This window comes from Coenobita brevimanus, chromosome 98 (assembly GCF_032717465.1).
Source record: "Coenobita brevimanus isolate Jiangsu-jjx chromosome 98, ASM3271746v2, whole genome shotgun sequence".
In the NCBI taxonomy this organism is placed as follows: Eukaryota; Metazoa; Arthropoda; class Malacostraca; order Decapoda; family Coenobitidae; genus Coenobita; species Coenobita brevimanus.
In genome coordinates, this window is record NC_137051.1 from 19,211,641 (window position 1) to 19,226,628 (window position 14,988).

Sequence of the window (14,988 nt, forward strand, 5' to 3'; positions counted from 1 at the left end):
CTTTCTCCCTTGTCATCGTCCCCATTCGTGTATTATCATCCTTTTCTCCCCTCTTTATCTCCTTCCCATCTCCTCTCCTTCTCCTCTTCCTCCTCTCTCTCTTCTCTACCTGTTCCGTTTTCTCAGTTCTTATTTACATTCTTTTTCTCTCCTCCTGTCTCCTCCTACACCTCCCCCCTCTCCCTTGTTTTTTCTTCCTCCACTACCTTGCAACAACCTTCAGGCCCCACTTCTTGCCTGCCAGCCTTGATTCCTGCTTTATGTCTCTCTCTCTCTCTCTCTCTCTCTCTCTCTCTCTCTCTCTCTCTCTCTCTCTCTCTCTCTCTCTGTTTATGTCTTTCTATTCAGCTCTGTATATTTTGCACACCGGATCAGATGTTCTTTTTCGACAACATTTTCTTTTCATTCCATCTTTTCTTCATCTCTTCACTTCACTCTTCTCACAGAACATCCCCCATCCATCCATCCATCCATCCATCCATCTGTCTTTTCCTCACTCCACACCCCGTTAACCATAGGGGACAAAAGTTCGCCTTATATTTCACCTCATCCGCTTCTGGCATCCCTGTACTAAATAAATATCCTTAAGCAGAGAGAGGCCTAGTATGCTTGCCCATAGGTGACTCTTATATTTTGAGTCACTGAGGAAAGTAATGGATATGCGAAGGTGAGAAGTAAATGCAGTGAAATAGCAGGGGAGAGAGAGAGAGAGAGAGAGAGAGAGAGAGAGAGAGAGGGAGAGAGAGAGAGAGAGAGAGAGAGAGACTGTGACCTATCGTGACCTGAGAGGAGAGGGGTGAGAGAAAGGGGTGAAGGGACGTTTATTAGGGTACCATAATACACTTCTCCCGCCTATAGCCTTCTCTCTCTCTCTCTCTCTCTCTCTCTCTCTCTCTCTCTCTCTCTCTCTCTCTCTCTCTCTCTCTCTCTCTCTCTCTCTCTCTCTCTCTCTCTCTCTCTCTCACACACACACACACACACACACACACACACACACACACACACACACACACACACACACACACATTTACGTATATGAATCGATTATGCTTTGCTCATCTACTTATTTTAACTCTGTCTATATGGCTCTACCTATCTCCCTGCATGTGTTCTTTCTTTTTGTGTTATTGACTGTTTCCTCCTCTTCCTCCTCCTCCTCCTCCTCCTCTTCCTCCTTCTTCTCGATCAGTGTCATCATACGACTGAGTAATTACGACTGTTAACCTTTCCTCTGTTCCTCGTCACCTTAATGTGTGGATTGTAGCCGGGAATGTCAGAGGCGTGAGTGATGAGTGAATGGGTGTATGTAGGGCTCATTTCACTGCGCATTCTGTTAAAACCTACACATCTTTCATCTTAACTTGGCACAGATTTTCGTCCATTTTGCTGCTTAGCTCGTGTAGATTAGTGGATGAATAAGACAAACTGTGTGATTATTTTAATGATGACGAAAGTGGTTGTGGTGGTGGTGGTGGCGATGATGATGATGATGATGATGATGATGATGATATTGTTGATTCTTTAATGGTGATCATAAGCTTACCATTTGCCACAGAATTTAGGTATATAATGTAAACGGATGACACCCAGACTGTTGGTGAATTTATAGACTGGTAATTGTGACAGTTGAAATAGATTTCTGCAGATGATGTGTTGAGATTTTATAATCGCCAGTACGTAAAAAATGATAAAGCGATGCCTGGCCCAAGTGTTGATTGACAAGTGCTAAGTTGCGATTGATGGTGGGTAAGGTGATTGATGTTGTGACCCGTTGATGATAGAAAATTAAGTGGAATGTTATAATAAGTTGAGGTGGAAGTTCTTATTAGCAAACAAGGACAAAGCAAAACAGTAAAAAGTGCAAATTAATACGCGTTAAGAAAAAGTAAAGAAAATAAGATAACACTGAGGAAATAAAGGGCAGTAGATGATTGAGGAGTTGAGGTGAAGACGTTTAGCCGAGAATGACGAACGTTGTATTATATTCCAAGTAATACCATACGACCATATCATCTCCCGGGAACAGATAGCAACCAGAGGAATAGATAGTGACCCCCAGGTGATTACCCGCTCCCTAGGTAATTAGCATGTTCGGGGTGGGGTCTGAACAGGTGGTGGTGTATCAGGAGGCAGTCCCACACCACCTGCCCAATGCCCTCACCCGGTATTACCTGAGAGTCACCTGTTTAACACCACGCAGAACCAAAAGGTGAGTTCCTTACAGGTTGATGACAGGTGAGATGGAGGTGCAGTTATTATATATTTTAGTTCTCCGTCTTTTTATGTCTTTCTGTCTTTCTTTTCTTTTTCGCATTCATTTTCTTTCTTTTATCTTTTTTGCTCTTACTATCTGAGGGTCACCTGTCGCGCTCCACTTAAAGAGGTGAGTACTGGGGAGATGGTTAATTACAGGTAAGGTGTGAGTTCGGATTTACGACTCTCTCTCTCTCTCTCTCTCTCTCTCTAAGCCCAACAATGCCAGTAATGCCCCGGTAAACAGTGAACTGATAAGAAAGCGGTTTGTTTAATGACTCATCGTTGGGTGTACAAACTCACATTGTTATTCAGAGAGTGAGTGAGAGCGTGAGTGGATAAAGGTGGGTGATTGAGTGTAGGGAAGTGTTGATGTGAGTTAGGGGGTAAAGGTGATGAGTAAGGATTTCTTTATACATGGGGTGAAGATGGGGAAGTGGTAAGTAGGGTAGAGAAGTGAGTGGGAATGATGGGTGAATGAGTGAGTGAGGAAGGATGAATATGTAAGTGAATGAAGGTTTAAGGGAAGGGTAGTTGGGTGGGTGAGTTAGTAGAGTAGGTTGAATGATTACGTTGGGAAGGGTGGCAAGGGTAAGTGAGTAAGGGTGAGTGAGTAAGGAGGATTGGTGAATAAGTAAAGATAGGAAAGGATTAGGCAAGTGAAGTAGGTTGGGTGAGCGAGTGAGAATGAGTGAGTGCTGTGAGGAAGAGTGTTTGAAGTGAACTGAGAAGGACAAGTGACTGAAGAAGTGTTGGTGAATGGGGCATGATGGATGAGTGAGTAAGAAAGGTGAATGAGTTTGTAGGGAAGGGCTAGAGAGCAAGTAAGGGGGTATGTAAGTAAGAGGGATGGATGAATGAGTTTGAGGGATGGGTAAATGAGTAACTGGGGAACGGTTATTGAGTGAGTGGGTAAGGTGGGTGAGTAAGTTTGGAAGGACACAGGGTTGACAGGCAGTGTGAATAGGAGTGACTCAACAAAATCACTCAGGTGTAGTCTATTGTCACTTCTGTCCACCGCTCTGTCTCTTTCTGTCTCTGTCTGTCCACTGCGCTCTTATTGTGTCTATTGTTGGCTACTGCTCTGCCACTTTTTGTCTATCTTTTTCTCTCTGTTCAGCGTCTGTCTCTCTATTTCTCTATCTGCATCTATCCCAACTTTTTTTTTCCCCTCCACTTGCGTCTCTCTTCTGTCTTTTTGTCTCTGTCCACATTGTGTTTGTTTTCATAATCTCTGTCTGTCTGTCTGTCTGTCTGTCTCTCTGTCTGTCTGTCTGTCTCTCTCTCTAGGTATTTAATTACCCTAAGAAACGGAAATTGAAGGTGATATTGTTGGGGGAATATTGATAGACGCCAAGGAGAGAGAGAGAGAGAGAGAGAGAGAGAGAGGAAAGGGGTGTGGACTGATAGCCTATTTGATATAACGTGAACCAATTGCCAATCGTACTATTTCCCTCAAATTTTCCCCACTCGCTATCTCTCGCAGCCACTCACTCACCCACTCACTCACCCACTCACTCACGCTCTCACTCACTCACTCACTTGGCACCTACCTCTGCCCCAGATCTACATGTCTATCTCAGCTCATATAAACTACATATAAATTACGTGAACAAACTGCGTATGCTGTACACTACATATCTATCGAACTGTGGTGTACGAGGTGATGATAAGTGTGTGTGTGTGTGTGTGTGTGTGTGTGTGTGTGTGTGTGTGTGTGAGAGAGAGAGAGAGAGAGAGAGTGTGTTAAAAGTGAGAGAGTGAAAGAGAGGTTCTGTCACTCTCTCTCGTGGGTTGACCTCTCACCTCCCTCTCTTTCTTTCTTTCACTGGCTATCGTTCACCCTTTCTGCAACCACCACCATTCCATAACCACAACTACCAACATTCCATAACCACAGCGACCAACATTCCATAACCACAACTACCACCATTCCATAACCACAACTACCAACATTCCATAACCACAGCGACCAACATTCCGTAACCACAACTACCGACATTCCACAACCACAACTACCAACCAACATTCCACAGCCACAACTACCAACCAACATTCCACAGCCACAACTACCAACCAACATTCCACAGCCACAACTACCAACCAACATTCCACAGCCACAACTACCAACATTCCACAGCCACAACTACCAATTTTCCACAACTACAATTACCAACATTCCACAACCACACCTACCAACCAACATTCGATAACCACAACTACCAACACTCCATAACCGTAACTACCAACATTCCATAACAACTACCAGTATTCCATAACCGCAGCTGCCAACATTCCATAACAACTATAAACATTCCATAACCAACTACCAACATTCCATAACCACAACTACCAACATTCCATAACCACAACTACCAACATTTATCATCCGGTCCTATTTTGCCTCATCATCCATTTTAGACCGTTCCATTCAGGCATTTAAGGCAAGGGTGACCGGTTATTCTTCCATGAGCGGCGTTCTGTGGGCAATAAATTCCAATCAGGCCCGTGGACGCGAACCCTAGTCGCCCATATACGGGTCTGAAGCCTTAATCCACTCGACTACTTTGGCTCGTATTCTCGTCGGTTAAGGATGCTCCCTAACACCTCATCTTTAGCGATTTATTTTTGGATGTGGCTGGTTAATATCTTTTTGTACGTTAGTTTACTGGAAATATCCTTTTGTATGTTCTATATGCAGAGTATGGCGCTGTTGCAAGAATGTATGTAACAGTAGACAGTAAGGTGTAATAAACAAATTAAACCACTTAGGAAAAGGTGTTAGGGAGCTTCGATGATTTACGAGAACACGGGTTTTATGTATGTGGGTTTTATGGTTACAGCCCAGCGTAGGAGATGGTTTACTTGAGAACAACATATCATTCGGTTTGTCTCTCAGTGTAGGATCACCAAAGAGTAGCGCTACGTCGAGTGAGTGGATGAAGGACGCCCCTACCTTCCACCTTCCACTCTAGTAATTTTTGTTATATGTCCTCGTTACTCGTACAGAAGGGGTTAACGACTAGCATGTCATAACCACAACTACCACCATTTCATAGCCACATCTGTCAGCATTCCATTACCACAACTACCAACATTCCATAACCACAACCACCAAACACTTCATAATCACAAGTACCACCATTCCATAACCACAAGTACCAACATTCCATAACCACAACTACCAACATTCCATAACCACAACTACCAACATTCCACAACCACAACTACCAACATTCCATAACCACAACTACCAACATTCCATAACCACAACTACCAACATTCCATAACCACAACTACCAACATTCCACAACCACAACTACCAACATTCCATAACCACAACTACCAACATTCCACAACAACTACCAACATTCCACAACAACTACCAACATTCCAGTCTTAAGAGTTTTGCCATCCCACCACAACTACCACCATTCCATAACCACAACTACCAACATTCCACAGTCTCAAGAGTTTTTTTTTTTTTCCCAATTAAAATCACTGAAACCATCCCACGTCTTCTGCAACAACCCTCTCATCGCTAACAGCCCAATTCCAGCGGGGTCACGGCGGGGTCAGAGGTGAGGGTATCAGAGGAGGAACTGGGTTTTGAGTTACTGTAGAGGGTATTGAGTAATTGGTAATCTGGGGAGTGGGGTGAGGCGGGATGGTACGGGGTGTGTATGTGAGGTCAAAGGTTATCGGGGAGGGGAAGGGAAGGAAGGATAGGGGGAGAAGAAGAAGATAGGGGATGGGAGTAGATAGTAGGAGGAGATACAGGAGGATAGTAGGAGAAGCGGATAGAGGGGAGGGGAGGATAGGAGGAGTGGAAGAAGATGGGTGGATGGGAGTGGATAATAGGGGGAAGGTTAGGGGAGAAGAGGGTAGGGAGAGGGATATGGGGGAGGGGAGTAGGGTAGTGGGAGGGGATGGGAAGACAGAAATTAGGGTGTGGAAGGGGAAAGGGGGAGGAAAGGGAAAACTAACAAACATGAGAGAGGGAAGGGGGGGGAGAGGGGTGGGAGGGAAATCGGAAGAAAGGGAAAACTAACAAATATGAGAAAGGGATGGAGAGAGAGAAGGGGGAGGGATTGTTGATGTGGAGAGGGAAAAAGAGAAAGAAGGGGATAATAGTAACAAACGAAAGTGAAGGAAGGGGGGAGGGAGAGAGAGGGGGCGGCGGGAGGATGCGAGAGAGAAGGCTGTGAGTGAGAGAGTGAGATGAGAAAGATGTAGCGAGGAGGAAAAGCGAAAATTGTCAGTAACTGAAAAGCTAATGATAGTATAACAGAAAGGCGGACAAAGAAAAGAGGAGAAGGGATGGCTGTGGTTAGTGAGGGGTTTGGGGAAGTGTAGTGAGTAGGGAAAATGTGAGAAATTAAGAGGTAATAAAGTGAACAGTGAATCAGAGGGACTGAGAAGAGAGAGGGGGGAGGCTAGCGATGATAGAGGGGGTTAGGAGGGAGGGGGAGAAGGGAAGGGTGGAGGAAGGAAGCGTGAGAATTGAAGTAAAAAAAAAAAAAAGTGAATTAGAATCAATGAGAGAAGTGAGGGGAGTGGTGATGGTAGGTGGGATAGAGTGGAGGGAGGAGAGGAGGGTGGAAAAGTGTAATGTGGAGAGGAAGTTGAAAAATGAAGATGAAATGAAAAGTGAATGAGATACGAGTGAAGATGCAAGGGGGTAAAGAGGAAAGGAGATAGAGTGGTGATGGTGGTGAGAAAGGAGGGGAGAGAACAGGATGGGACGGGAAGTGCTAGAATGAAAAATGGAAATTGAATGAGAGATGAGGGCAGAATTAATGTGGGAGAGTGAATGGGGATGGTGGTGGTGATGGAAGGGAGGGGGAGGGGAGGGGTCGGATGTAGCCAATATAGGGACAGGATAGCTCACTTGACCACCCCCGGGAGGTCAGAAGGTCAGGGGGCCGGGGGGAGGGGGGAGGGGGAGGGTCAGTGGTCAAGGATGGGGATATGCTGGTAGGAGGAGGATAGGTTACAAGCCTTTTCATCACTCTAACCCCCATTCGGTTTGGTTACCATCATCATCATCACCATCAGTATCGTTTCTGTATAGTTTCATTATACGGTTCTTATACATACATACATACATATATATATATATATATATATATATATATATATATATATATATATATATATATATATATATACATACATACATATATATATATATATATACTCTGTCCCGAATGTTGGAGCGAGGGGATGTGTGCACCATTTCACTGTGCACTCTACTGGTTGCTTCTAAGACTCTGGGGATTTACATTTACTTGTGTCTGGGTATGATTCACCCTTTCGATATAGAGGAAAGAGGGTTGGCTTGATGATGGTGATAGATGATGATAACATTGCCAGTGATGATGATGGCGAAAATGATTCTGTAGTGACGATGATGATGATGATGATGGCGAAAATGATTCTGTAGTGATGATGATGATGATGGTGAAAATGATTCTGTAGTGATGATGATGATGATGGTGAAAATGATTCTGTAGTGATGATGATGATGATGATGGCGAAAATGATTGTGTAGTGGTGATCATGATAGTGATGGTGGTGGTGGTAATGATGATTGTAGTGATGCTTCTCCCCCCTCGCCTACCGTCCCCTCCCCCTCCCCGGATATTAAGCCATCACTTGGTCCGCCGGAGACATTCCCCCCACTCACTGTCCTCTCCCTTCCTCTCCTGTCACTTCCTCTCTCTCTCCCCCCACCTCCTTCCTCTCCCTCTTCCTTCCTCTCCCCCTTCCTTTCTCCCCTGTCATTACCTTTCCACCTCTTGTCAGTCCCCCAGCTCATCTTCCCCACCCCCTTCCTTCCTCTCCACTCTCCCACCCCGCTACCCAATCCTCTCTTTCTTCCCTTCATTTTCTTCCTCCCTCCCATATCCCCCTCCCTCTCTCCTCCTCTCTTTCTTCCTTTCTCCTCCTTTCCGATCCCTATGTCCAACGCTCCCCTCTTTCCCTCATTCTTCCCTGCACTTCTTTCCTGCTCCACTCCTCTCCTCTCCTCTCTTCTTTTCTCTTCTCTTCTCTTCTCTTCTCTTCTCCTCCTCCTCCTCTTTTCTCGTCTCCTTTCTCATCTCCTCTCTTCTGTCTCTTGCATCCCCCCTCCCCCCTCGTCGTTCTCCTGACATTTACATCGCTTCTCCCCCCAGCTACATAACTGATAAGAAATGTCACGAAGGATGCTGCTGATAACGACAGGAAGATGAAAAGGTGAAGAAAGGATGAGAAAAAATGAGAAGAGCGGGGGATAAGAGTAGCTTGAGGTACATTTGTTAGTAATATTGAGAGTAGTAGTAGTAGTAGTAGTAGTAGCAACAGTAATAGCAGCAGTATTAGTAGTAGCAATTGTAGTAGTAGCCGTAGTAGTAGTAGTAGTAGTAATAATAATAATGATAATAATAATAATAATAATAATAATAATAATAATAATGATAATGATAATAATAGGTAATGGTCACAAACGATGATAATGAGATAAAGATTCTTTGTATAAAATAATTGGGGATTCCGGGCGTAGATACTGCGGACGGAAGGAAGGCCTGATAATACTAATGAACAACCAGAGGAAATAGAGAGGGTGAGAGGAAGGAGGAGAGGTTAAAACTAATGATAAAAATGCGGAAGAGAGTGAAAGTATAAGAGGCTGGAAGAGAGGTGACAACTATGATAATGAAGGCGAGAGAGAATGAAAGAGTAAGGGGATGAGATGCGAAAGAATGTGAAAGAAAGTGGTTGGTGGCATGAAGGCATCTAAAACGGTTGAAGTGAAGGTTATAGAATTTGCAAAGAATGGGCAATTAATGTATGGAGAATTTGGAAAAAGGATGAAGAGATGGAAACTAGCTAATGGTGAAAAATATAAAGCGAAATTGAAAGAAAGTTATTAGTGATACAGAAAAAAAAAAAAACCGAAACGATTGAAAGATGATAGATTCTAAAACGGATGAAAAGATGATGAATAATTTTAGAACAAATAATTTGATGATTATGGAAAAAAAAATTAAGCGAATGAGTGAATGACGTAGACGCATTTAGAGAGAGGGTGATGGCAGGTTGAAAGGAATAATAAAATAAAGTGATTGGTTGCACAGAGGGAGTTGAAGTGAATGGTTGAATGATGTTGACACGGATGGATGATTGATACAGAAGAACTTGCAACAGGTGAAGGGTACACTGCAGAACTTGAAAAAAAGTGAATGGATGGATATGAAGTGGCAGGTGTGTAAGTGAGAGGGGGGTGAGTGCAAGGATGAATGAGTAAAGGAGTGAGAAAAGAGGTGAGTAGTTAGAGAGAGAGAGAGAGAGAGAGAGAGAGAGAGAGAGAGAGAGAGAGAGAGAGAGAGAATGATGTAGAGGGAAGACGAGTACATAGATGAGTGGAGAAGGTGAGTGAATGAGTGAACAAAAGTGAGCATGGAAGGAAGGTTGGTTGGCCTGAGTGAGTGGGTTGAGTGCACGAATAAGGGCGTGAGAACTGAGTGCACGAAACTTAGTGGGAGGTGAGGTGAGTGCACGGCTGAGTGGGTGCCAGAGTGGATGAGGGACCGCTGTACTGAGTGAGTGCACGCTTCGGTGGATTACTAAGTGGGTGAAACGCGTGAGTACAGTGTGAGGCAGAAATTGTTGGCAAGTTACAGATTCCGGGTAAATGTTGTGTTTGGAAATAAGTGATGATATAATGAGGTGAAGAAATAGATAGAAAAAATTAATTTTAAATGATTGAGGTTTGGAAATAGGCAACGACTGGGGTTTGGAAATAGGCAACGACTGGAGTTTGGAAATAGGTAACGATTGGAGTTTGGAAATAGGTAATGATTGTGGTTTGGAAATAGGTAACGATTGGGGTTTGGAAATAAGTAATGATTGTGGTTTGGAAATACCCCTGTAGGTGCCGATTATAAGGCATGGAAATAGGTACTGATTATTAGGCTTGGATATAGGTACCGATTAATAGGCTTGGAAATAGGTACCGATTATTAGGCTTGGAAATAGGTACCGATATATGGTTTGGAAATATATAACGATTATCAGGCATGGAAATAGGTAATGATCATAAGGCATGGAAATAGGTACCGATATAAGGCTTGGAAATAGGTACAGATTATAAGGCTTGGATATAGGCAACGATCATGAGCTTTGGAAATAAAAATAGTGTGAAATAAATAAAATGGAATAGGACAAGTATGTTGAATTTCAAAACAGTGTGAATGAATTACGAGTAAATTGTGACCAGAAGTTTATGGCATATATATAAACTGTAGATGAAATAAACTGTAAAGAGAATATATGTATGGCATGTGTGGAAATTGTAAATGAACTTGTGTAAAAATGAATGTGTAAAATATATATAAAAGCGTAGAGTAATATAGTAAATGTAGGAGATGCTGATATTTGAGTATTTTAAGTGGAATTAGGGTTGGATGATGATGATGATGGTGAAAAGAATATAGGTTTGTGGCATCTGTTTAAACAGTAGATGGCACGTGAGGATGTGTCGGGGGTAAGTAGGGGTGGGGGTGATAAGGGATGTGTGGGGGGAGGGCTTATCAAAGGGGAGAGGAAGGGGAATTTGTGTGTAGTAAAGGGCAGTGGAGAGAGAGAGAGAGAGAGAGAGAGAGAGGGGGGGGAATATTAAAGGTCATATCTTTTTTATGCATCTTGGCCTGTAAACAAGGACGATAAGGGATCACCTCGTATGAACTCCAGGGCCCAATAATACACTTGGAGGAGGTGGTGGTCAAGTGGTTAGAGAAGTAATCTGCTGTACTGAAGGACCCAAGTTCGATCCTAGGCTGGGGCAGGGAACAGTTAGATGATATGTATTTCGGTCAGAGTTTGTTGATTTTTTAACAAGATCTGTCGACATATAATAACACCCTCACGCTTAGATCATCATATCTTTCTAGAATAACACAGCCGTTGGATATACTTAATAGAGATGCGGGTATTAGCACCAAAGTGGGGACATATGAAGGTGTATGTGGCATGTAGGACTACTGAGCCTAAGGGAACGTACTTTTTCTGGTATATTCGTAGTTGGACACATGAGAAATAATATAGAGAAATGCAGATAAGGGTTGCGCCCGAATAAAATTTTCACTTTGGGTACAGTTTGCCTAGTTGTGTGTGTGTGTGTGTGTGTGTGTGTGTGTGTGTGTGTGTGTGTGTGTGTAGAGGGAGGGTTATACAGAATAGTGCAACAACAGCAACAATGGTATTTTTATGGCTTGTCAGTGCAGCTGGAAGATCATTACTGACAGTAGTTGCGACATATTATATCTACCAGCATTTTCTTTTCCATATTCCTTCCCCTTTAATACCCTCGAATTAACACGTGTGATATCAGAAATACCCGCGTACTTTTTTATAGCATTATAATCGAATAGGAAGAAACACGAGGAGGGGGGAATGGGAAAGGGGAACTGCAAGGATATTGAGAGAAGGGGGAAAGCATGGGCAGAGTGGGGGGACTGTGGTTGTGGATGTGATAAAGTGGAACGGGGGGAAGGGGAATTGGAAATGGATGGGGTTAGAAGAACACGAGTAAAGAAGGTGTGGGTAGGGAGTAGGGAGGGAGGGAAAGACGGAAAGGGATGGAGGAGAGCAGTAAGAGAGGGGAAGATGATGTGGAGGTAAAGTGAACCAGAAGGGGATGGGGGATGGTGGAGAAAGGGAGTAGGGAATTGGGGGAATAGGGGGTAAGGGGGAGGGAGAGACTATGAGGATGGAATGGAGTCTGGTAGAGAAGGGGAGAGGGGAGGTGGTGTGGAGAAAGGGGGGGAAAAACACCGGTGGAGGTGGAGGGAGGGGGGGAAATGGGGGTGAGGAAGGGGGAGATAGTGATATGGTGCCAGCGAGTGCCACAATTTAGAGGCTTCCAGTGCTACCCTATCCGTGACAGTGCCAACCAGTTCCACACATTATATCGCCTTCAAGTGTACAGTGCCAAAATTTTTAGTACCATAGAGTGTACAGTGACAAAACTTACATTACCTTGATTCCGTACTTTTACTTCTCTCATGGGTGAATAATAATCGTCGGGTGTAAGCTTGGACGTAACGCTTGATTCCGCGATTTTTTGTAACCTAGAATACCTTTGGGATGGGTATCGTATAATCGTCTGGCTGAAGCTTGAATATAACGTCTACATGAATCTGCTGCAAATAAAGATTAATTCCGTCGCTGCGTTTTTTTTTTTTTTTTTTTTTATTGTACATGCTGTCCCTAGGTAGTTTACGAGTATTCTACGTAGGTGAGACATTTCGAACGGAAGGGGTTATATGTAGGCTACATTAACCCCGTCAGTACAAGGCGTGCTTTGTATTTTAATTTAGCTAACGTCAGACGATTTTATTAACCTCAGAAGAGTTGGAAAGCAATCTCCACCAGCCATTTAACAGTGGATTTCCCTCAGATACATGTAATAACGTGGTTTTAGCCTCAGTAAAATGCTAAGGACGTCCAGAGCTACCAAAGTGTCTAGCGAGGTACCTTTTTTTACAAATTGGCTGCTTTGATGTCTGTCATTTAGATAAAGCTGCTCGGTTGTAGCCTGAATGAAATGCTTGAATCCGACCATAGCAACGTAGAGGTGTTACACGATAATACTTTTTAACCCACACGCTGTTAGAATATTTGTAATTAAACTAAGCTTTGATTCAAACGTCAACAGCGTACCTGAAAAGCGGTTTAGCCTGAGTAACACCCCCCCAAAAAAAATAAATAAATAAATAAAAATCGAAAACTCGCATCTCAGAAGAAAAAGTGTAAAACTGAAAGAAATTACCCAAGAGGAAAGCACAATAATCTAACGAAAAAAACAGCAAAAATAATCCGATATCCCGACAAAAAAAAAAAAGAAAAAAAAAGAAAACGCGAACTCTTAAAAATCTCCCCAAAAGAAGATGACCCAGAACGAGATAGGGAAAAATTGTCTTATTAACCCGAAAAAAAGAAGAAGTTAAGCTCAGACTATCAAAGAATTCGCATCAAAAGTAGAAACAGATCGAAGAAAACATTGTATTTTTTTTTTCCTCATTTCGGCAAACAAGGAAGTAAATCGCTACCTGGCTGCGTTCTGAGTGGGTGGGCGTGATGAGATTGGCTGGGGTGAGGCCAGGTGTGTGTGTGTGTGTGTGTGTGTGTGTGTATGTGTGAGAGAGAGAGAGAGAGAGGAGGTTCAGGTGTTCATGGTGATGGTGCGTGTTGTGGGTGAAATTATTAACTGGGTCATGACTCTGAAGAAGAGGCAGTCATGTTGTTACTTCACAGGAACAGATGCAACACCACTTTGAAGATTATATAGTTCTATCTCTCTCTCTCTCTCTCTCTCTCTCTCTATATATATATATATATATATATATATATATATATATATATATATATATATATATATATATATATATATATATATATATTTCACCGGTATAGATTGAAAACGCCTTTACAAATTAATCATGTTAAAGATGCTGTATGAAAGTAATGTATAAAATATCTGACACTTTTTGTTGGGTTACTATGGAATTGAGAACCAGTGTTTAAAGATTCTATTGACTGTATATTCATTTTTTTCATTATTTTTCTCTTTCGAATTGTGAACTAAATGTAGTGGTATATGTGAAATTAAGCATGGAAAAAAGCACTTTGGCTGAAGGAGTAGTGAATTTATGTATGGTATACAAAATTCACATTTATTTCACTAACCACACCGATGCGAGGCTCTTACATGTCCTAGTACATTAAAATAGATATTGCTGTTGACAGGGCTAAGGATGCAGTTGATGTGTTTGCTTATACTGACGTGGGGAGTGCAGGAAATTTATATGAAACTACTGCTGGTTAAAAAAAAAAACGTAATTTGGTGGAAAAGGAGCAATTAAATCAGGTCATATATTGAGGTCGCCTAAATTACTGGTGTTTATATGTGATGGTGTGGTGTGGCGTCGTAGTGTGTGTTGTTTGTGGTGTGGTGTGTGATGGTTTGTGGCGCGATGAGTGATGTGATGTGTGGTGGGGTAGTGTTGGTAGTGATGTAGAGGTGATGATGTAGTTTGGAGAAAAAGTTTGGTAGTGTGATGCTGTAGGTGTGTTTGTAGTGTAGTGCGACTGGGTGTAGTGGGGATGGAATGGTGTTGATATTAAAGACGTTTTGAAGCAGTGCATTCCTAATATAGAGGAGTACCATTGAGTGTATTAGAGGTGTGGTAGTGTGGTGAATGTGGTAGACTGGTAGTGTAGTGGAGTTTCTTAATGGCTTGGTGGAATGTTATAGAGTGTGGTGGCGGAGGTGTGAAGATAAGTGTGGTGGAGACAGGATGTAGCCCACACCACATCGTAGGAAATCCTCCCCCCCCCCTCCTCTCTCTCTCTCTCTCTCTCTCTCTCTCTCTCTCTCTCTCTCTCTCTCGAACTCGCATACTCTTTCTCATCGATACGTTTATTGTCAGAGTGGAGTCTTCAGTTTGTCTCTTCTAACTTTATTATTATCATTATTATCATTATTATTATTATTATTAGACGCATATATAAAACTTGCAGAGAAACGTTATCTTTAAAGGGGTTTGGGAAAGTCTATATCTAATGTATCCAGTACCAAAATCCACCGAAAAATCGTCTGGAGGTAACACGACTAGATAGAGATAGATAGATAGATAGATAGATAGATAGAGAGAGAGAGAGAGAGAGAGAGAGAGAGAGAGAGAGAGA

The 14,988-nt window shown here is 42.7% G+C and overlaps 1 protein-coding gene across 7 annotated transcripts in view; it reads left to right on the top strand.

Annotated features, from left to right (window-relative positions):
• siz (Brefeldin-resistant Arf-GEF family protein schizo) overlaps positions 1 to 14,988 on the top strand; it is a 698,716-nt gene that overhangs the window by 324,536 nt on the left and 359,192 nt on the right. The window contains exon 1 of one of the 7 annotated variants that reach the window (XM_080283844.1): positions 2,144 to 2,209. The exons of the other annotated variants lie outside the window; for them this stretch is intronic. The gene's annotated coding sequence lies outside the window, so the exon portion shown is untranslated. Of the gene's footprint in view, positions 1 to 2,143; positions 2,210 to 14,988 lie in introns of those variants that run through there. 7 annotated transcript variants of the gene reach the window in all.